Source organism: Protopterus annectens, chromosome 11.part0 (genome assembly GCF_019279795.1).
Source record: "Protopterus annectens isolate FY-2018-M chromosome 11.part0, PAN1.0, whole genome shotgun sequence".
NCBI lineage: Eukaryota > Metazoa > Chordata > Ceratodontiformes > Protopteridae > Protopterus > Protopterus annectens.
This window is the reverse complement of record NC_056745.1, coordinates 1,563,277,778-1,563,302,923: the sequence shown is the minus strand read 5'-3', so window position 1 is coordinate 1,563,302,923 and position 25,146 is coordinate 1,563,277,778.

Below are 25,146 nucleotides of genomic sequence, written 5' to 3'. Positions count from 1 at the left end.
GGATTCAGCACAGAGGTGTTACATTGCAATCTTGATACTGAGGCAGACTCATTTAAATTAACTTTACAAAATAAATTCAAGAGTGCTCATTGAAACAGTGTATGAGCCTGGTTTAGCTTCTGCATTCCAGTTTTACTTAGATGACGCTGGCATTCTCAACACATGCACAGTGGCTACAGCCAACATTGTATGAAGTTTGTGAATAAGTCGCTTAATGTTTGGAAACACAGTAAGCACACCAGACCTAGCCTGATGTGCAGCCTAGGAATTCAGTGCAACAGGAGTAAACGACATGCAGCATTAAACACAACAGCATACAGAAAATGGACCACATGAACAGGGCTGTGTCAGTGGCTATGCAGTTAACACACTACCCTTTGAATCACTGTGAAGCTCAGAAGACTTTGTGTTCTGTACCCACACCTATTCATTTGAGTCATATTCCAATACCAACCCTGTGATTTAGTGTTATGAAACATGCTGTCTTTTGGATGAGATTTTAAACAAAATTCCCATCTGCAAGAGGTTCATAGGTTAGTACTAGGCTAACTGCCCTTGTGGGCCATTTTAAGCCTAGCCAATTACCCCATGTGAGAATCAAACCCTGCACCTTGTGTCTGCAAGGTAAACACCTTAACCATTATGGTGGTGGTAGCTTAAGTGACTCCATAAGATCCAACAATATCTATCAAATATAAAAAGAGAGCGAGGCAGGGTACTTTTATTCAGCAAAATACAACATTACAAATATATCACAGAACCCCTGCACTACACTGAATTTCTACAAATATTGGGCTGCCATGGTGTTGCAGTGGTTAGCATTGTCACCTTACAGCAAGAGGTTCTCCGGTTCGATCCTTGGCTGGGGTGCCTTCTGTGCGGAGTCTGCATGTCCTCCCTGTGGTTGTGTGGGTTTCCTCCAGGTGCTCCAGTTTCCTCCCACATCCCAAAGACATGCTGCAGGTGGATTGGACACTTTAAATTGGCCCTAGGTGTGTGTGTGTGTGTGTGTGTGTGTGTGTGCCTTCTGTGGAAGGTTGGGCGCCGGGCTGGCAACTCAACACTGTAAAACTCCACTGCCAATCATGAGTGGACAGGTGATCCGCTGTGGCGACCCCTAACCGGGAAAAAGCCAAAAGAAGAAGAAGATGAGTGTATCAGTCTTTCTTTTACATTTTTCAGTATTTCAATAAACACATTCTTTTTTTCAGTGTCATCAAATACAAAATGATTACATCAAATAGCTCATATTTTCCACAAGACATAGCACAAAATCATGTCTTGTCATTCAAATGGAGTTGAAGTCCCCTAGTAGAGTTCATATGAGATAACATCCACTGATAAATTAGTAAAGCAACTCTTAATACCAATCTTGCATATTTTTGTTCTGCAAGTAATTTGATGCGCTCTTATTCCTATGTGTAGCCACAGTGCTTCCTACACAAATGAACCCCCAACATTGTTTACAGTTCACAAGAGCAAGGACATCTGTAGATTCTGTTATTTATACAGACCCATATACCAGCAGCTGATGCTGAGCTTCTGACTAGACTGATCTTCTTCTTCTGCTAAAGTGATGCCCATATTATACAGCTGAGTAACATCATTAGTACAAAATGTGCATATACAGCACAACAACATACTTTTGTAAAAAGAAAAACATATTATGACGTCCCCTGTGTGCTACCAGACTTGTAGCTGTAACCCCACTACACATTTCCTCACCCACAGCAATGTTGGTGTGATTCTGCAGCCATCCGGAGTGATTACTGAAAAGAATATCCTCATTTAAATTTTATGTGTTGGAGAGATGCTCCATATGCATTGCAAATGTGTTTTTGAGTTTAAAGCATTATGAATAACTTATTTCCATGAATGCAGATCATGGGGTAGCATCCTAACATGTCATTTTGCAACACTGCTGGTTAGAATGCAAACGTCCACTCTGGGGCAATACATTGATCATGGAGTTTTATTTTTTTTTTGGTGGGGGGGGGGTTGCCATTCTTTTCCAAACTGCCAGTAGTAAATTAACCCATTCATCCTCCATCACTGTGCTGTAAGTCACCCAGGAAGAACCATCATTCAGACATCTGAAAGGTGGGGTTTGCAGATTTTTCTGTACTTTTCTGTTATCAGGGCAACAGGTGTAATGAGCAGTTGGACTTGGAATCCATACATGTGAAACTTCTGTAGAAAATGTAACAACTGCTTTAGGCATGGCCAAAACGATTCAACCAACTGCATGTTCGTATGCGGTGCTGTTGAAAGAATGAGGTACTGCCTAAAATTTAGGAATGTACAGTTTTGAAAACTGTGGGGGGGGGGGGGTAACTAAAAATGTTCAAAGCTAAGCACAGATTTCTTCCACAGTGAGTATTCTCTACAGGCATAAACACAGTGAAGAAGATGTAGTACACACAAATAATATTTCGCAATGATGACATTGCTGCGGCTTATGTATATACAAAACTTTATACTTTCCCTGCAGAGTGTCACCGAATGTATTATTTACTTAAATTAAAATATGTATGCATCCATCAGTGGCAGCAGTGCCATCTTTGCGACTGCGGGCTAACATTCTAACCGCTCATTACACATTCGAATCAATATGCATTTTTTGAACAATTGAAAAGTATGAATTCTAATTTCTGGCATTATTGGCTCACTGATTTACTAGAAAGCAAGAGCAGTTGCGTGGGATGGGACAAAAATATGAGGTAAAATCAGGGATATAAAAAAATCATACGGTTTAAAGGTATGGAGACTAAGCAAATGTTGAGATGTTGTCTCAGCTACGTTTTTTCACGTGTACCATTCCTTAAGAAGCATAGTCGTGATTTAAAAATATTGTCTACTTAATAGCTAAGAGTTATATGTCCAACTGTGTCTGCAATACCCAAACAAGACGGATAAAAATATGATTCCATTTCGTTGTATGTACCGACTAAACCTATGAGAGAGTACATCATTCAATAGGACAGAGGCATCCACTGCAGCCCTGACAACCAGTCATTACGCTCTCTGCAAGCTGCTGCTGAGGCAAGCTAAACAAACAAATGTGTTAATTTTGGCTGGAAGTTACCAGATGCAGCAGGTGCAAGTTCCCTATGAATAGAAAGGAGGTGCTGTGGGGTGCAGTTCCCTTTCGGTAGACTGTACTTTGTTGTAGAAGCGACAGCGTGGTAACAGTCCAACTGCTCATTACATCTGTTGCCCTGGTAATGGAAAAGTTCCAATTTTTCTCATTTTTTCCCCAGCCCTAATCTCATGCACCTGCCAAGGCATCAGACAAGGAGGAACGTGGAATGAGCTTTCCAAGGACAACATTTCGTCACTTCTGCAAGAGGTATTTCCTCCAAGCAGGCCTGCCCCGCCCTTTATGACAAAACTGGCAGCTTCCACAATCTCCACCAAGGAAATCTCCCTACCCAATGTGCACAAACCGTCTCATACCTAAGAGAAGCAAGAAGACCATGCTCCTACCCTCCTCTTCCTCCTTCTCCTTGTCATTTCTGGCTTCTCAGGTACCAGGACCTCTAATCAAACCCCAAGGCACCTGGATCTTAGTCAGGCCTCCCTCCCTCTGTGCTACAGAGCCAGGCTAGAATGATCATGAAATTACTGCATGCAGTGAGACACTAATGTACGTCACCTCTCACTCCTGTTCATGTGTATCAGCAACAGTAACACCGAATGGTGCAATATGACATAGTACTTTACACCCTCCATGTTTGACAATACATACAACTTAAATGGTTTTTGCAGTTAAGTTAAAAATGGCTGCCATTATTCAGTGTTGCAAAATCTAGTGGAAAGTTCAATAGGCAAACAAGAAATAAGAACGCACAGCTCCCAAACCAGCACACTTGCTGGTGTCTACTACTTCTTCCTTTGTACTCTAGATATGTCTTAATGCTATGGGTTTGAGTTACAGTAAATATCAAACTCTAGTATTGCAACCACAACTGCTATTCAGTGAAATAATGAAGCAACACTCAGAGTCTCTATATTAGAAAACCTTCCATACTGCTTCCACACATAATAGGTTGCAGATATTCTACATGACATTTTAAATGGTGAATAGCTAGGAATGAAGCTAGACACTGTGATATATGTTTTGGGTAATACATGCTAATGACATTACTTTTTTATGCCACTGCGTCTCAGGTTGGTCTATATGCCTGCATTATTTTACTAACATTAATGTGCTGTGGAATGCCACACTGCTAGCAGCCTACACACATCTTGCATTCCAGACCATTTTCTGAAAAATAAACTTAAACTAAAATAAGATAAACAAATGTGAATAGTTTGTGAACAATAAAATATATTAAAACTGCACAAATAGCAATGTTATCAGTAAGAAGTATTCATATGGTGATAATAGTCACTGTATTCAATGTATTTTCCATAAATACTGTAATATATTATAATGCACACAAACCCCCAAATTATATTTTTTCTAAACTATTGTAAACACATTTTCATATCTTGAAAACTATACAACTTAGACATATACTGTCAGAGCATTTTTGTTAACCAAACATAAGCTTTCACTTGACAACAAGAAATTCCTCTATAAGTGCACATTTAATGAGGGATGTTTAATTGCATAATTAGCAATAAAACAATACTGAATAGCTCTCAATATGTGCAAGTTAGAGTGTAAATATCAAAAACATTTTTCTTTAACAACATGTAAGATTTCACCTGATATCATGCAACAGTTTGCAAGTCACTTGTTTTTTGAAGTATTAAGTTGATGTTGTGTCTTTCGGCTTTTCCCGGTTAGGGGTTGCCACAGCGGAACTCCGGTCTGATAATGATTGGTAGTTGATTTTTATGTACCGAGTTACCAGCCCTGACGCACAACCTTCAACGAAGGTACGCCCATTCACGCATGTCTCCACGTAGAAGATGCTCTAGCTGAGAATCGAACCGGACAGCGTCTTACTGGGAGGAGACAACGCTACCGCAGCACCACCACCGCGGGTCTACATATGGAAATTGTGTTTATTTTCATAACTACTAAAAAAACTAGTAATATTTTTACTATAGTGTGATATAAACCAGCATTTGACAGTTAATTCACACCATACACCTCAATAAAATGCAAGTTTCTCAGTTTTGAAAATATGAACATAAATATGAAAATATGAATAATAAGTGGCAAACAAATATTAATTTCTCCACTGCAGGACATTCTACACTAACAATCTTGCTGTCATTTTGTTAATAACTCCTTGCCCTTTCTAATAGTGCTTACTATTACCTTGTAAGTCTCTTAGTTAAAGAAGACAGACCCAAAAAGGTTCTGGACACCATAAGGAGGTATGGGTGTGAACTGGATGTATACACAAAGGCATTATAGCCTTAAGTGAGTTATAGCATTAGCATGATTTACCTTTATGAGCCATGCTAATGTCAATATGATACACCAACTAGAGTGTGCACAAAGGCTGTATGCACTGACATTCCATGCTTGTGAATAGCAGAGCCAGCTTTTTCAGCCGAGAAAGTGGTATTATTATTATTATTATTATTATTATTATTATTATTATTATTATTATTATTATTAATATCCCTTTTACCCATCATGTAACCTTATCAAACCTAAAGCCTTCTCTATAACTTTCATAAATGCCTCCACAAAAGTCCTGATTTTTCATGCATGTTATCTTTATATGTCATCTATAGGGACTAAAAAAGCCCTTGTCTGTATATTTTTACAGGTAGATGCTAAATACTGCCAGCTTCGTCAATGGTTGTTTTGCCTAGGACTAGGGTCAGATGACAAGAAGTGATGTCATTCTGCAAGCTATTCCAGCAGTAATATTTTAGATATTATTTTAAGAAGTCTGTTAGTGAGACAGAGCATTCTGTATTCTGTCTTTGACCTGACAACAAGATCCACTCACCACATCAGCCTTGCTCTATTAGTAAGTTCTTAGATTATAGTATAATTCTCTTAGATTCAGTCAGGAATATAGTGAAGCTTAGTTTAGATATTTTTCTTTATTTATTTGAGACTGTCCTGCAATGTTGTTTTAAATATTTCCTGTGGTTTTGAACTCTGATGTCACTGTGAATACATATTTAGTATTGTCTACTTCTTTTATTATTTATCATTAAATATAATTAAACCTTTCATTGTGGCTGATATGTGTAGAGATATTTAACTTTTGAGAGTACCTGCATATTTATTTGGCGACACTGTTTGGGCCACTCCTAACAGCCTTGCTCTTGGTCAAACTACCATTTATATTAATATTAATATTACACAGTAAAACTGAACACCCTTTGTTAAAGGCCTTAAAGTAGCTAATAAGGGGTTCTGGTGCCATTGGTAACTACCTTATAGTATGGGCAGAAGGGGGCACAGCAAGTAAACTTGTGCCAGCCTTTCCCAAGGTGCGTGTCTGTGTAAAACAAATCTCCAAGTGTGTGTGTGTCAGATACTTGGGCAGGGACATAAAGCACTGGTTGGACAGAGAGATTGTTAGAGGACTTGGCTTGGAACCCTGGCTAAGGACTCAACTCTGCAGCTTTGCCAGTAGGGAGTCTTATTGCAGAACTGGAGAAAGAGCGAGAAACCAGCCCCACACTAACTGGGGTCTCTGTGTGCTCTTAATGAAATTGCACTTGATGCAGAGAGCTGTATCTGGAAATGCTATGTGTGTACTTGTCATCCTCTCAGTGAACATCCCCCACTGTTGCCAGTGGTGAGGATTGAGGCTCCAAGATTACTGGTCCAATGAAGGGTTGTCATAATTGCTTCCTCCTCAGTCTTTCTAACTATCTCTTTCTTTAAATCCTGATGTATATATGTAACTAATCTGACCACTGCTCTCTTTGCATTCCTTAAACATATCATAAAACATACCCTAAAACATTCTTTCTTTTTGGGCAAAACTGGTGAAAGGAATTAATTCTTCTCTTGTCCTCCTTTTAATGCACTTTTTATATAAATCCATTCCTGCATATTCTACCCATTTGTTTTAAAAATTATTTATGCCATTTTTCTTCCATATATTTAAACTTTCTGTACCTCTATTATATTCCTCATTCCCTGTTTAAATGTATCAATCTTCTGTTTTAGCTTGCTCAGCCGGTATATGTATATATTACTGAATGACTTACCTTTTAAGATCCACCCATCATTCCATGTATAGCAAATATAAGTCTTGTGAAGCAACATCTTCTTTCTAAATTTTGTTTTTATACAACTGTATGAATTCTAAGTAAAATTATGCACAGAATGTTTTGCACATACTGTGTCCCATCTATAAGCGGTCTTTGCTTCTTCCTGCTTCTACCCAAAGCTCCTGATGTTCTAGAAAAAATAGCATTCACATCTCCATGAAATATATGTATTTGTTTAGTTATTTTGTTTGCTAGGCAGACAGATGAACTGGTCAAAGACCCTTTCCAACCATGACCCAAGTCATGAGGCAACCATAGTGCTTTATACTGACATAAACTGATAATAATACAGATTATTTACAATATTACAAATGTTCAAGAGTTAGCAGCTGAGATAACCTATTGAAAAATGTCATATATACATATAGCCATCTATCACTGAGCGAAAAGGCAATCAACAAATCATCATCATCATCCCCCTTTTTCCCATTTTCCACATGGGGTCAGGGTGTCATGTTAACTGTCGCCATCTCTCTTGATTCAATTCTACGCTCCTGCCTTCTTTGACACCCATGCCTGACTGTCACAGATCTTCTCTCACACAATCCATCCACCTCTTTTCTGGATGCCGTTGTTTCCTCTTACCTTCTCCCTGTCTGTCCTGAATCTTCTTCACCAGAATGTCTTTTGTTTTTCTGGATACATGCCCAAACCACCATAATCTATTCTCTTTGATCTTTTTTACAATTGGAGTTACTTTGGTTTCCACTGTCATCTCCTCGTTTCTTCATCTGTCCCACAGTGTACATCCTACCAACATAAGCAATGTACTGCATACACTATTAACAAGATGAATCAAGTTAAAGCATATGTGGGTTGTAAAAGTAGTAAATACACTAGTTCTAGTTTAGTTAAGAGAATGGTTTACAGTGTTTTATATAAGTATGGATGGATGAAAATAATGTTATAAGGCTAAGTAGAACAAGAAAATAATATTGTCTAGAAAGCACATAGATTAAGTATACATGTTACTGCACAATGCACACTTCATTTGTACTAAGAGTCTATACATTTTGCCATGCTGGGGTGAGAATAAGATACAGAGGTACTTGCTCGTAACTTACACAGCACAGTGCACTTGTACTAACAATCTTATAATGGCAGTGAATAGTGAGCAAGTTAACGCAGCACAGCTCTCCTTCAGTCACACACACACACACACACACACACACACACACACACACACACACACACACACACACACACACGCACACACACACACATGCTCCATTACCAGGAATGAAGCATAGACTGGCCTCATTTTTCCCTGTTATATGCAGTATCCAAAGGCTAAGTCCTCTTTGTCTAACATTTGCATCCTCACCTGTCTTACATTTCATTATCTTAATCCCCAAAAATCCCAGTTATTATCTATTAGCTATTACAGTTAATGTTTACAACATTAAAAAGATATTTAGTACTTGCACCTCTTTCACTGTCGCTGACACATTATGTAGAGGATTATGATCTGTTTATTATGTGTTCAGGACATGCATGCCAAGATATTCAATTTGAGAGCAATGCTTGAGAGGTGACTTTTGGCATCCATGTCAAGAATACATAATAAAGATTTTGATTGGAGACCTGATCAGAATTCTTTGTAGTGTATGGAGCTTTATCTGCTCCATGTACTCTAGTTACATAAAAAAAATAGAGTAAAAAAAGTGCTTTGCTGGCTTTCAAAGCCATAAAGCACTTAGCGAGCACTGACAGAAAGACAGCATAACATGTTGTCTTATGTTACAAAAAGACTACAGTCACAGACAGCAGCAGAAAGACAGCTACTTTTAGCTCAGCCACTATCGTTTTCTGTCCAGAACTGGATGGTTTAATTCCCAAGTGTGATACTTGATCTTAACAACTGAAGCAGATATACTTAACACAATTGCTTAACTGGTTTGTCTTTTTCCTGAGAGTAATTACCATGCTCCATGCACTACAAGTTCTTACCCTCAACCTTCCTTCTTCCACGCTAATATCTGCCACCAACACCTCTCTATATGAATGTCATATGCATCTATGATCTTTCTAAATCACATCTTGACCAGAAACACCACTCCTGAGCATTTCTTCTTTTAGAACATCCACGTATAACTTGTAAAATACTCTGTTTGTGGTCTATTCTACTCCATAATAAACCTGTAGCTCTCAGTAGCACAAATATTGGCATTCTGTTCCTTTATCTAGTTTAAAAGGTAACCATTTGAATTGTTGGGACCTGCTAGAGAGAGTCCTGAAATACGGAGACTAAATGGCCAAAAACATGGACGTACGTGTATTAAGTCCAAGATGGCCATTTCTCTGAATATTCTCTTTTGGCAATTTCAGAATTAGTATATATAAGTTCAGGGGGTGCGAGGGGCATGATCCCTACAATGGAAGTAGTTTAAAGGAGAAGAGCAATGTTTGAGAGTCACTCTTCACCTGTAGTTTCAGGTTTTTTTTTTTTTCTGCTTGCCATCACTTGGCATTTCAACTGTTGACATTTCAATACAAAGCCAGTTTCAATTTCCCCACAATCTCAAAAAAGTTTTCAAACTGTTTGTATTAAAAAATAACACTTTCATATTGGCATACTATTTTTCAGTTTAGTCTTATGTTACTTCCTCCTTTTTCCCTTGGCTGTCATCCCTGTTGTTCATAGGTTCATAGGTAGGTACTGGGCTATCAGCCCTGGGGCCTATACAATCCCAGCCAAAAAGGCACCCTGGCTTTTGCCACCCAAGAAAATTATTTTCCTGTGCCACTGTCGAGCAGAGCCACAGAGGTGATCCCCAGGGTGAATTTCCTATTTCCCATCCAATCATCAAGATTTTTCTTGAAGAGTGCTAATGAGGAGCTTTGTTTGATATAGATAGGTAGTTTATTCCAGAGTATGGGAAGTCTCTGGGACAGGAATCTATCCCTCCAGCATGTTCTGTTTATTGTGGTGACAAGGTTTAGGTCTCTAGAGCGTGTAGCTCGGAGGGATTGGGATTTCTTTAAGTGGAGCATGTCCAACAGCTCTGGGTTTGACATAGCTTTATATGTTAGGCAGAGATCACCTCTGTAGTTTCATCTTAACTCTTTCTTCCAGCCCCATTTTCTCCCGTTTTTCTAATTCCTGTCTTAAAGCCATCCCAATGATACTATGGCATAACTGTCTCCCTGTTCACTATGTTCCTCTCCTGTATATTTTATAGCTCCTCACTCATTCAATATGTTCCACGTTTTATTTTAACTCCAAAAGTTATAAGATTTTATGCACACCTTCCTCTATAAATGGTTAAGTGATATCTTTTGAGGCCATCTTTTTTTATCCTCAAGCAGTGTACATAATAAAAAATCAATCCAAAATGTGTGAAGAAGACTCACACCTCATACATTTTCTAACACAATCCTCTGATGTAAATGCCCCACAGTCTTCTCAAAAATGTTTTCAAACACTAAACACAGAAATTCTCTAAGTCCGCACATTTAAAACGCAGACTGGTTGACTAGTGCACCTTATAAATCATTTACCATTGATCAAAAAGATTTGCTTCCGCAAATGCACAAGTTATGCCCTTTATATTAGCAGATTAGCAAACCATTCTATTCCTCTTGCTTTAGATTCTCATCTGTTAGACGACATTTGAAAAAATGTGCTCACAGTTATGCTTTAAAAAGCCTATAGTCAAGATTATTATCGAAAAACATTCCTGCAAAAAACAATGTACATTAAATATCCTCTATCTGTATATGCCTGATGCACTGCATATATTTCACATAGTAACTACTTCATGGCTTTCAAATTCAGTCAAAGTATGCTACACTACTGCTTTAGAAATGAAGGCTACATCATATGTTGATTCTCCAAAAAATGTACCAGGGCTTTATTTCTCTCAAATATACCTTTAGTGTTTGCAAGTCCATGGACTAGAGGTTGTAGCAGTCCATATGTTTCAAAATAAATCTTTATTCCATAATGTCCATGTCTTCCTGCTGCTACCTTCCACTTTTGTGTTTTCTTCCTGGTCACCGCTAACACTTCCTTTGCCTCACAATCCAGTCTTCCTGTATACCTCCACTCCTCACATTCCCTGGAACTCCACGTTGTACCACAGTAATCTCTGTTTCTCACGGCAAGACTCCTATCCACAGCTGGTTAATGCTAACACTGTACATATGTCTTTCCCCAAAATCTTCCACTGGTTTCCCAGCATCTAAAATAATTTCCATTATTATCTGCCATGCCTTCCTATTCTCAATTTATGGCCTTACGTAGCACATTTAGCATCTCTTTATAGACAGACCATTAGCTTCAAGATCAGTCATTATTTCTTCTGTCTGGTCCTCCTCTTGCACATCCATCCTGCTTTCCTTTGTTATGCTTCTCCCACTGAGAATCAACCCTCCAGTGCTCTCCTGTGGACAAGCAGAGGAATTTTCCAGTATCCTCCTAATTTCTCCCCAGTACTAGTAATGCAAGTACCACAAAAATAAAATGCAGCATTTAGAGAGATGGTTTTACAGGCAATTGCCAGAACAATTTATTGAACATGTATTTATTGTTTGCAGCACTAGATTAATGTTGGCTTATGCCCGACAATGTATATGATAACATATCATTTATTTCATTTTTTTATTTGTTAATCAAGTTAGTGGACTGTTCAAGTAACCTTTTATAGGCATGGCCCACACAGGCAAGGAATTTACATTTAACAGTGCATCAGCTCCAATAAATACTCGGCAGAAATATATTATTTGCCACAGGATCTCAATAAGGTTGTATACTTGATTATAATTAACTGACGAATAAGCGTGATGAATTAACTGTCAAAGACACCAGCAAGCAGATACAATTCATTCAAGCTTAGTATCATACAATGTAGGTACTAGGATCTGCTGCTAAGCTGGGGCAGACAGAAGAAAAATAGTCATAGAATATAAGGAATTATCAACATGACAACAATTAATCACTGTGTCTCTGTAATGTGACCATTATGCTTCTTAGATGAAAAGTTTAAAATAAATTTCCATATCCATCTATGGTGGTATAGAGAGATAAACCCCTGACAACTGCCTAGAAGACCCAATTTAATTAACAGCTCAGGCATACGCGGGGGAGTTGCCCTTCCTAGGGAGGATGCTGAGGTAGAACTGGCTGCTGACTACCACAATCACTCAAGAGAAGGGGCATGATGTAACTGTCCCCCCATCCCACCCCCACATTTCTGAACTTATATATATATATATATATATATATATATATATATATATATATATACCAACTTCAAGATTGCCCTACCTTGGAGAAAAGGGAATATTCCAAAAAGTGCCATCTCAGACTTAGTATATGTAGGTCCGCTCTTTTAGACATTCAGTCTCTGCTTTCGTGACTTGCTCTAGGAGGTCCCAACATTTCAAAAAGTTACCACTGAGGCTTGCTGCACAGGTTCAAGACGATCAGCTTCTCTGAAGTAAAAACAAATTTCAGTTAGAACACTTTGCTTGATTAGTGGTTTTAGCTTAATTCATCACTGTGGTGCATTGTTTGGCTGGTGAAAGGTTCTGTGTTAATCAGGATTGCAGCAGAGACTATTATTTGCTTAGAAACAGCCGAGTTGTTAATTTCCTGGGGGGGGGGGGTTCTGTTTTCACTCACCTTAACATGAGTCTTGGTACCACAGATATTCTTCATCCCCTTGCACATTAGGAATTGTTTAAAACTTTTCTACATCCAGCCAATATCATCCCTCTTTTCTTTTCTTTTCTTTTTTTCTGTTTTATCGAGGTGTGGTCACTTCTACTTAGCAGAAATCACCTTTTCTGATTGGTGTGCTTTACCTTTCCTATACTGGAATCAGGGATTTGCTTGTGGTGTAATTCCGAGACATTAAAATATTAATGCAGCCCTTTCTGACTCCATACTGCTTTAAAGCTCCATCTTTGTTCCATGGATTCTGGTCATAGAATCACAGGATCATAGGAGGTTTCTAGGCTAATGGCCCTGGGGCCCTTACAAGCCTAGCCAAGAGTTTATCCCCAAAAAGAAACCTCAGTCCGCACCTGTCACTCCTGTCAATGAGGGACACAGGTGGAACCCCTGAAACAAATTTGTGGTTTCTCATCCACTCATCAAGGTTGCGCTTGAAGAGGGTCGGCAAGCTACTCTTTTTGACATGTATGGGAAATCTATTCCAGAGACAGCACAGTTTCTGGGAGACAAACCTGTCTCTCCAGCAGGTTTTGTTGATGCCACATATTAGATTCAGGCCATTTGAGCAGGTAATGCTTGAGGAGTTAGACTTACGAATATGGAGCATTTCTAGTAGGGCAGGGACCTAGATTGCCCTGTAGGAGAGACATAGATCACCTCTCAGCAATCTGTTGTATGATACCGAGTAGAGCGATAGTGATTTGAGTCTGTCCACATAGGACAGATTTTGGAGGCCATGGATTCTCTTTTTGAGGTATTTCTCTGGCCTTTCCAGTTGGTGCAGATGTTTGGAGAGGTACATACCAAATGGGACATTATACTCAATTATTGGTCTAATGAGGGAGGAGAACAGAGAGGTAATAACCTCCTTTTTTCTAGATGCAATCCCTTTACTTATGAGATGAACAAAGTAAAAGGCTTTTCTGACCACTGCCACTACATGATGGTCGAATTTGAGGTTGTTATCAACCTGAGTGCCCAGGTGTCTCTTCTTCACAGGTTGTGTGCTTAGGGGGTTGGCATTGATGTGGCAGTCAGTAGGGGCCATGTTTCTGCTGAATGGTATGATGATATTTTTTTTGCATTTAGCTTGAGGCCATAACTTTTGCACCAGTCATTAGTTGCTGTGAGACCCTGTTGCAGTATGTTAATATCATTTGTGGAGTCAATAACAGCACCCAACTTACAGTCACCCTTGGTCAGCCACAGGTCTTTTGTCTTTGCCTGGAAATCTGAGAAGTAGATGCCAAACAGTAGGGGTCCCAGGACAGATCCCGGGGAACTCCACTAGTGTAATGTCTGCTATCAGAGGTAGATGTGCCTATTTTGACTTTGAGGTTCCTGTCAGTGAGACAGTTGGCCATTCACCTGATGGGATAGGGATTTATGCCTAGTTGTATTAGCTTTTTGATGATACCCGAGTGGGGGATTGTGTCAAAGGCCTTAGCCAAGTCAAGGTAAGTTGTATGTACTGACTTCCCCTCATCCAGGTCCTTGGTGACAGTCTCAAAGAAGTCAACCAGGTTCAACAGGCACAATCTACCCTTGACGAATCCGAACTGAGTGGAATCACATGCTTGGAGATTGCCTATGTCCTTGTTTATGAGATCCAAACTAATACATTCCATGGCTTTATAGATCAGACTTGTCAAGCTAATGGGGTGATAGTTTCCAGGGTCAGTATTGACACCACCTTTGTGCAAGGAGATGACAATGGCAGTTCTCCACTCTGATGGAATGAAGCCTGTACTTAGACGGTGGTTGAATAGGGTGCTCAATGGCAAAGTCTGTTCTGGCTGGAGATGGTGCAGAATACAGCCTGTGATACTGTCAAGTCCCATGGAAGTTGTGTTCTTTGCCTTAGATAGGGTCTTTAACACTTGCTCTATGGAGATGTGAGGTGTGGGACAGGTATCGGGGATATCGAAAGAGCCTTTGGGAGGGACGGGGGGGTGACGTTTGCACTGAACCTATCTGCTTGCAGGTTGACTAAGTCAACAGAATCAGCATAAGTGATACTCTTAAGTACTAATTAGGAACAAACCTGGGCTTTGCCATGAAGGTTCATGACATAACTGAGGAAGGTTTTGTGGTTTCCCTTTGTTTCTGAGGCTAGCTTTGATTCATAATTGGCTTTGGAAGTTTTCACTAGTGATCTAATTTGCTTGTTGAGGCTAAGGAGGGAGCTTTTCTGATTTGGAATTTGTTCCTTTTTACACCTGGACAACAGTTTCTTCCTTTTGTTGTAAAGCCTGTTGATAGAGGATGTCCACCAAACAGGTTTGTGTTTTCTTGAAAAGCAGATTTTAGTTCTGTTGGTTATGGCTGAGTCCATGCAGTTGTACAGGTGCTTGTATACTACATTGGTGCATTGTTCAGCATAGTTGTCTGCATCCTCTGAGGGGGGCAGTGGTGTAAAGCTACAGATACCCTCCCTTGGGAGGTTGTAATCAGCTTTGAGAAGTTTTTTAGCTTGGTTATGGCTGCGGGAGTGGGTGTTGGGTGGAATAGAAACTTAGAACCTAACAGTCCAATGATCTGATTTCACCAAGGAAGAACATACTATGGGAGTGGTGCACCAGTCGCCCATGTTGGTGAGAACCAAGTCCAGAATGTTACCTTTAGTGTTCGGCACATGCACTCATTGATTGGTTGATGTCACTAGCTGGTGACTAGCCTACTTCTCTCCCCTCCTGTCCCCATTCCTTGGTCACATCCAGGGTTACATTTCTTTATTTGCACAATCCACACTTGCCTGACTGACATTACCGCTAAACATCTCCTCTTCTCTGAATCCACAATAATTATCATTATATCCTCTGCTTCTTGTTTTCCTTTATTTTAGTACTTCTCCTCTACTTACCCACCCAAAGCAACCCAGAAACAAAGCCACTAATTCCTTATCTGACTCCTTGAATTCTACCAAATCGATTCAGTAGCTCAAGTTTCCCATGCCATACTAATACACACAATTTAACAATTCACTTCTTTCTTCACCTTACCAACAAATTGTCCACTCCCTCTTCCCAACTTCACATTATCTCCATACCAAAATTCCTAATAAAATTTTATGACAATAGTCATCAAACTATTGCTATGATCAAATATTGAACCTAACCCTGGTCCTCTCACCTGCCTCACTTCCACTACCTCATCATCTATCCTGCTACCTACATAATACAGTGAGTGTAAAAAATAAGCTACACTTTATTAGTGCATACTTAGCTTCTGAAAGGCCTGACATTCTGGTAATTACCCAATCGTGGGTTAAGAAAAGATGACCCAGACCACTCTCATTTCATTTCAGGTTATAACTTCCTCTATGATTCTAGATGATCCTAGACATGGTAAAAATAGTGGCAGCAGTATCCTTTTAGTCTTCAATATCCTATCTAAGCCCTTGGTGGTAGCACAAGCCAGCTCTAACACCAAAGTTTAATCTGACTGGTTATTACTAAAGGTCTCCTCATCAAAAAATGGTCCATTGCCCTACTTTGCCTAGCCATTGCCTGCCTACCACCACCCTCCTCTCTCTCAACAAATTTAAAGCACTCCTCCACGACATCTTAACTTCCAACAACAACCATAAAAATCTTATTCTAGACTTTGATCTTAACTTTCTAGGTCCACTCTTCAGTGACCTATCTGAACATTTAACTGATTTTGACCTCCAATTTTTCATAGAGCCAACTTGCTCAAACCTGAAATCAGGGAAGCACTGAGTTCATGATCTTGTCATTATAAACACTCCATACAAAGACACCCAAGTTGCTGCCCACCTACCATTTTTAGTGACCATTGTCATACCTGATTTAAATTGAACAATTTCACAACCAAATTCCTGCCACAGTTGACATGATTTCAAAATAAGTCCCTACAGAACATTGCCAAACTAAAACCTTTTCTATCTTCTCTTGGCTGGACTGCAACTCTAACCTCACAAGATCTTATCTTGGCTGCAGAATCTTTAACTTTTACTCTGTTTCACTCACAAGAACTTTCTTCCCCATAGTTTCTCATGTGTACACACCTGAGAAAAATTAGTGTGTCACAAAGAACTCAAAAATCGAAAAATCAACGTAGAGATGGAGCCCAGCACTTCTGGAAACAATCCCAATCCACAGAATACAGGTAAAAATTCAACACCCTTTGTAATCTAGCAATTTAAGCCATTTGTAGACATAAAGAACTCCACATCAAATCATGACATTCCATGAGATTAAAACCAAAACACTTTTGGAAGGAAGTGACTCTCCTTACATGGTATACAACTACCACCTTCAACACTCATTAAACTTCTACACAACTTTCTCAAGGAACTCTTACCATTTCTGACTTTCAGATTGAATTCAGTACTCTTCCACTTGCCTCTGACTTACCTTACCACTATCTCTCACCTCCCCCACCCCATACTCCTCTCTTCTACTTCAAAAAAAAATTCTTCACAAAGACATTAAACTTGTTTAAAGCAAATTCCAATAGATGCACCATAGGCTCAGAATATCTCCTTCCATGGTTCATTTACCACTATAAAGATTAAATAATTACTAATTATTAATAATTAATAATTACTCCAATTATGCACATCTATAACTGCTGCCTCACTAATAGTATGATGCCCTCAATATGGAAATTAGCTTTAATCAAGCATCTCCCAAAATAACCCAACCATTTCAACACTTGACATTACCATCCCATTTCAGTTCTTACAACTCTAGGAAAAAATAAATAAAAACTAATTTTCACTCAGCTATCAGCCTACATCCACCAGTACAAACTTACCACTTAAGGACAACATGGCTTCTGATCTGGTTGAAGCACAACGACCACACTTTGGGCACTCTCTGATGAAATGTTATCATAGACTGACAAAGGTTTCCTCAGTGGAGGTATTTTCATCACTCTTATCTAAGCATTTCACTTAGTGAATGACTCCCTTCTCCTACGTCATTACTGATCATCAATGTATGCCCAGAAGCCTTACTTTGGTCCAAGAACTTCCTCTCCATTTGCGACTTTCAAGTTAAAATTGGATCCTCTGCCTCCACCCAAGCTCCATAACTGAAAGGGGTCCCTCAACAGTTTATCCTTATCCAACTGCTATTCTCCATCTTTATAAATAAACTCCCCTTAGACCACTCTGACATCTCTTTGATGCTTTATGCCTATGATCTAGTTCTATTCAGATCAGGTAACTCACCCCCTGTCATCCAACTCATATCTAAACAGGATTTCTACACCCACTCCAACTGGATTGCAAATCTTAAATTCCCACTCAACACTTCTAATGCCAAATCCATGCTATTCAAGACCTGATTCTCACCCCAAATATGGAGGGTGTGGCTATATTACCTGTAACAATAGTATGCCTGTAGGATAGGTGCTGATAGGTAAGGGGAGGTAGTTAAATTACAGGTGGAAGCAGTGCTGTAATATGAATTAACACAATGAGGCTGCAGTAAGGGTAAGGGCAATCTGACTGTAGGACATTTCTCACAATGTAAGGGTGAGACAGGTGATTTTAGCACTAATTATACAAATGCAGCAGATTATTCAGTTACCATCCTAGTTTATAGGACTGACCAGCAATACCTGTGGGACACATATGCCCTGAGACTGGTTGGCCATATAACACACACAATCAAATCCAGTTCTGTATATTATATTGTTGATGACTGAAGTCTAATGTCAGTATTGCCTAGACTTTTTTGAGGTAGATATATATATGGAGACAGAGAGAGAGAGAAAGAATATCATGGGACTTAAAATGTCAACCAGTGAAACATGTTAACTAGTAGTTACGTCACATATGGAGCCTAATGAAACAAGACATTTGTACACAGGGAAGCTCATCTAAAGTCTTTCAAATTCTGCCATCGAAAAGCTTATACCCACCTATGAAGAATATTGTATAATTTGTTCCATTCAGCAGCATATCCTTATATGCAGCTAATTACAATGGATTAAATAGATAACTACAAAGAATGAAAGACAAGAGCTAGGATTCATAAAGGTTTACTGCCGTGTGAAGTACAAATTATCAAAAGTATATGCAACATGTAGGGAGTTGGTGATTCAGAGACAGGTAGTGCAGTAGCACAAGGAGTCTATGCACTGATTTCTAATGAGAGCAAAATGACATGGAAATAGGAAACTCCATGCCAGTGATAGAGACAGTGTATGCACATGATATCACCCAAAATGGTTGACTGATTATTAAAAAAGTATAAAATAGGCACATTGTGACATGGCCCTTATAGATTTTTTAAATTCAGATTCAGGGTGTATATGAGCAGAACAGTGCTCGGCTTAACAGTAGCTAGAGCTAAGCAGCATGTGATAATGTCCAGTACTTGAACCAGTGCCTGCAAGGATGCACATTGCAGCTATCAACATCAATGGAGGAAGCAAACACAACACCTGACATTCCACCAGCTGAGTGACCAGCGGACTATGAACCATTTCCGTGTGAACAGGAAGACTTTAAGGGACCTTGTTGAGCTATGTTCTCACAAGTGCAATTGAGGGGAATGAGTGGTATATCCACTCCTGTGATGTGTCCACAAGAAAAGCTACCATGCCCTTAACTACCAGGTGGTCTGTAATCCCCAAGGCATTTGTCATATGCCCAGGTAGCACCTGGGCAGTTCTTATGATTCTCACATCTGTCACATGTCTGACCTATACAGAGTTTCCTGCAAGAAGATTTTCCATAGGGTCATGTAGCTGCTAGGTGCACAAGGACTGTACTCAGAGGTTCACTGAAATCAGTGAGCAGATCACATATAATATGTTATGCGCTAACTGTTGCAGGCAGTGATGGATATGCCCTAGAGCCCTGCCCAATGACCTCTATCTGCAGCACCCCCCAGAAAATGCAGGAAATAGCATAGAATGGTGCACAGTATTAAATGTGTAATATACAGGAAAAGCTGTTTGGGTTATTCAGGGGATGCTTCAGTTGTCTAGATGCATCAGGAGGGGTACTGCAATACAGTCCTGAAATCTGTAGCAGATTTATTTTGTGTGTGCAATGCTGCATAACATGGTATTGTGCAAACAGTTGGGACAGCAAGTGAACATCTTGGAAAGACTTTCCATAGCAGTAATACCAACAACAGAAACCCAGGGTTGAGAGTCAGGTGAAGCATATTCAGCAGCAGCAACAACTTTTTGTGCCTGTATCATTAGCATCTACATCTGCTGGTTAATACCAAATGTTGTAACCATATTGGGTTGGTGGTGGTCCTTGAGTTATGCTGGCATATAACCTCCCTCAAGCCTGTTACCTGTAGGGGTATGTACAATTCAGATGTGCTGCACATTTTGGATGCTGTGTGCATTAGGGGCAGGGTGGATCCTGTGAGGAACTCTCAGGTGGAAGATGTCTAACATACATTGGTGAGGCTGTTTCTTCAGTCTGTACCTCCACAGGTGCCTCTGTCATTGTAGATGTTGGTGACTACTTTTCCTGTAGTGTTGCAGACAATATCACTGTGTCATTGGTCCATGCCACTCATATGTTGCCATCACTGTAAGCCACATGTGCCCTGCTGATTGTCAGATTTATTTTGTCCTGTTGTGCTGGACTCTCCACAAGTGGAACTTCTGAAAGTAGGAGCATACATGACTACATTTTCTGCCCAAATACATATGTCCCTCTAACCCCCTTTGGCATATGTAACACTACACATTAAATTACATCTATAGCACACTTTCAAATAGTTACCTTGTGCAGGTTGTTGGACTTGCTGACCAGAGGTGCCTGGAAAAACAGATATGCAGATGACTTTGGTCAATTCTTCTCTTTAAATAGAGTGGAGTGTGTGTGCTATACTGTACTTTAATGGGCATTACTACAGCACACTGCACTTTAATGGGCATTACTATTATGATGCATCTCCATCTGACATACAGGTGATTGATGCCAGCCCAGCTCCTATTTCCAAGCTGCTTCAATTTTGGGGGAACTGTACACCTGGCCAACAAAACTTCCTCAGCCTAAGACAGACACTTTAAGTTTGCCTGAGAAGAGATGACTATACATTAAACAGCATTGGTCTATTCAAATTTATTATACATTGGCTTATTTTGTCATGATAATGTGGGGAGGTTTAAATTCAATCCCCCATGGTCCCTTTTTCAATATCAAATCTTGGCTAGAGATGGAAGTGCTTACCACTGAAGTTAACTAATAAAAATCAGAAAGATCTGCACAACCACTGCCTTGCTTAGTTTCATTTTTTTTTGTTGTTGTTGTTGTTAACATTAAAACATTTATGGCCTGGCTCCATGGCACAGCGGAAGGAGTCCTGAATGTGACTCAGGTGACTAGGATTTTGACTAGCAGCCCTGGCACTCAAGGAGCTACAAGCAAAGGTTCCTCACTAAAATATTACAGAGGTTCCTCACTAAAAGAATACAAGGCATAAGTAATGTGTCCTATGCAGACTGCCTCAAGGCCCTATCCCTGTATTATGTCTCCTACAGGCTTTTGAGGGGAGATCTATGCCTGGCAAACAGGGCATTGTCAGACCCCACTCTGATGGACCTCCTGCATATTCACAAAACAAACAGTACCAGAATTACCCATTTTAAAGACTTAAATCTTGCCTGTGATATAAATAGGTCCTGCCGGAGAGATAAGTATGTATCCCAGACACTACCCCATCTATGGAACAGGCTCCCCATCCGTGTGAAGCAGAGTTCCTCCCTAATCCAATTCAAGTGCAACATTCATCCCTGGTTTGGCACCTATGTCTCTGATGCAAACAGGTGACTTGTAAAGGGTTCATCTCCCAGGTCCATGGTTTCACTTATCAAGGGTATCAGAGCTCGTCAGAGATTTGGGATGCGTGGCTAGGCTTAAAAAGGCCCTTGTGGTCGTTAGCCTAGTAAACACCTATGAACCTATGAACTTATAAGAAGTGGAAGGAGGGAGCATGGCATACTAGCATCTTACAGGAGGTGAGGAGAGTTGTTGTACTCACTCAGGCATATTGAATCGATGCAGTTTCACTGGTGGAGACTGGAGAATAACCACTAGTACTTCCTGTGGGAGACGACATGGGAGAACATCCCTTGCAGAAATGAGGAAACAGACTCCATGGCCAGCTCATTGTTAGCCCATCCCTCGAGCTACTCCAGATGTGTATAAAAGTTTGACTGCAGTAGAAAAGCTAAAGCACCCTGATGGCTGCCTAAATGATGACCTTTCCTTGGATGACCCTTGCCCCAGTGATGGGAAACAAATGGGACAATTCATTAGAAACGGGCTGATAATCAGCAGATAGCTGGGGTAAAAAATATTAAAGCATGAGTAAACAACTTGTAATTAAAGGACGGTAAATATACAATTAGTAGTTTCCGAAGTGGGTAAAACCTTGTTTGTTTTGCTTGTTTGCTAAACAGTTAAGTGGACTGGTCTAGAGACCCCTTTCAGGCTTGACATGGCCATAATCACAAATAGCATGACATGCTATATAGCAGCAAAATGCTTGTTTTAACATTCATTCAAGGAACTGGTAACAGAAACAAGATAATGGCAAATTATACAGGTCAGAAACAAATTGTGTACAAACAATATCATGCAGAACATTACATAGAAATTTACAAAGGTAAGAAAACAAACAGTATAGCTAAGTAAAAATAAAAGAAATAATGTGTTGTGACAGTAAGTCAAACAAGTTCACCAGTGTATGCAACCTCAGTAAAATACAGGGAATAAAAGAACCCTCCCCATGTAATCTGCAACACAAAGATGTCAGCTTAGCTACTTAATATAAACATCCAGTAGATACAAGCACAAATAATGCTAATCGCCTGACCTCTGTCCCTAAAGCAGTGACAATTGTAGCAAACAGAGGATATTTCCATGACATTTCCTTAAATTTGGTTAAGTCTGAAGCATTTTGAATTTTATGCCTGTAGGTAATTCCATGTTACGGGGCTACATTATCAGTGGTCCCTTTCCAAGTCTCTCGGTTGAGTGGTGGCCTTTTAATAATAATGCACCTTGCTCAGAAGTTCTCAGTGTTTAATGCTAGTTACCAATTTCTAGCCTGCTGGTAAGAGGTGAGTGACATTTCATATATATGAGCCTAATGACAAAGGTATTTAGTAGCAGTAAGGCTCTGTTTATAAGTATCTGTTCACATTTCTTTAAGAACAACACCTATTGTGTGAAAGAGGGGAATAAAAACAACATATTATGTTTAGAGTGGTTTGCAGCATCTGAATATATTGAAGGAGTTCAGCGTCATCAAAGGCAGGGCAGATTTCAACCTTTAGCTGTGTCTTGGGCTTTAGATCATCCACAGCGATATATTCCAGACCTGCAATTTCCTGCACTTAGAGTATTAGACAACCCTCATGAACGTTCTCTTTTAAAGTAATTTTTAAAATAGTTGTTGCACTGGAGTCAGTGCTCTTCTGTGGGTACTTTAATGACCTGTTTATGATCCCTGTTTTTGTAAGTAGTTAAAAACAGATGCACACTCCGCAGCATAGCTAGTAAAGTGCCTACATTCTTTACTGGCTACCAGTGCCATCTCCTTAGTTTTATCAGTCTTCTTACGCTTAGTAAAGTTTTCCTTTTTTTCTTTTCTCCTTTCATTTTGTGTGCATGTGTGTATATGGACATGCACACATGGGTATATCTCCATTTCCCATAGCTTATTTGTGCTTAGTACTTTTGTTTTGTTTTTCTTGGAATGCATTTCTAGGGATTTTAACTATTACTGAGTAATTTAAGAAGAAAGTCTGTTAATCTGGTCAGTCTGGCAACGTTATTAAATTAAAAAAAGAAACTCTCACAAGACTCTAATTCATATTCAGGCCCATACAAAACAAACACAAGTTGTGGTAACCCTCAGACTCCAAGTTTCTGCCTCAGACACAGATGCTGATAAACTGACAGGGTGAAGACAAAACCTTATTTCATCTAATCTACCAAAGTTTTGGTTTCAAATTGAAGTATTTTAATAAAAAAGCACAATTAAATTTAAACCATTATGCAGATAATTTTCTGTGCTGCAAAACTGAGCAGGTCATTGGTGTTCAGATAGTGAGGAAAACTCAAAAACATGCATAACATTGGTTATATTCATGAATCTCAAAAACATGCATAACATTGGTTATATTCATGAATCTCATACTACCCGCACCACTACCTTCACATGAAGGAAACCAGCACACATCCTCACAAGGTAAATAGTGGCAGTATCAGACAGGACACTAAACTTCAACTGTTACGATTTACAGTCAAGGTATGAATGAATGTGTGTGTGCATTTACCCCATCATTTATATACTTCTGAATGTATACTAGTAACATATCATTCACTTTTTTAACCTACAGACTCAAGCATCTGTTTTCCCACTAAACCAGTTTGCCTCCTTATTTACAACCAATTCCAAAGACTTGTCACTTTGTATTAATGTATTATTCATTCATTCACTGATTACTCACAAAATCCATTAGAAGGTCATGGAGTGTTTGTGTCTATCCAAGCATTCAGTAGGTACAAAGCATAGATACTTACCCTGAATGGAGCACCAGCCCATCACAGGACACGATACACACACACACACACACACACACACACACACACACACACACACACACACACACACACACACACACACATGCATGCAATGCACTCAAGCACAGTCATTCTCACTCTGCAGAGAGAATTTTAGAGTATCTTCAGTTATTGTGTACCTCTGGGATGTGGGAGAAAACTGGAACACCCAGCAAAAACCCATGCGGACACAGGACAGATGGGGATCTATCTCAATTTGTCAAAGGACCAAATTGCTGAAACTCATATTGTTGAGACCACATGGTCGACAATTTGATTTGTCAAACCATTCTGACTGAGACTGGGGTACAGTAGGGATCAGGGAATTTGCTGTTTCCCCACTGTAGTGTGATTTTGGAGTTGGTATAAATAATTAGAAGTGGGTGAGGGAACAGCGGGGGGGCTTGTCCCCTGCAAAAACATTGATTGTGTTGTTAGTGGGTGTTGCGTGGCTTTATATTAGTTTTTTCAATTAACTGCATTGTCAACCATATGGTCTCAACCATATGGGTTTTGACAATGTGTTTTTTCGATAAAATGACAGATTCAAAGGATATACTGACTCCAGTAAGAAGGCACTCCAGCTAAGAATTAAATTGAAGAAGCAAGTAGAAAAAAAATACTGACTGAGAATGTGCCACCAATTTGCATTTCTTTAAACAAGCATGACCAGAGCACA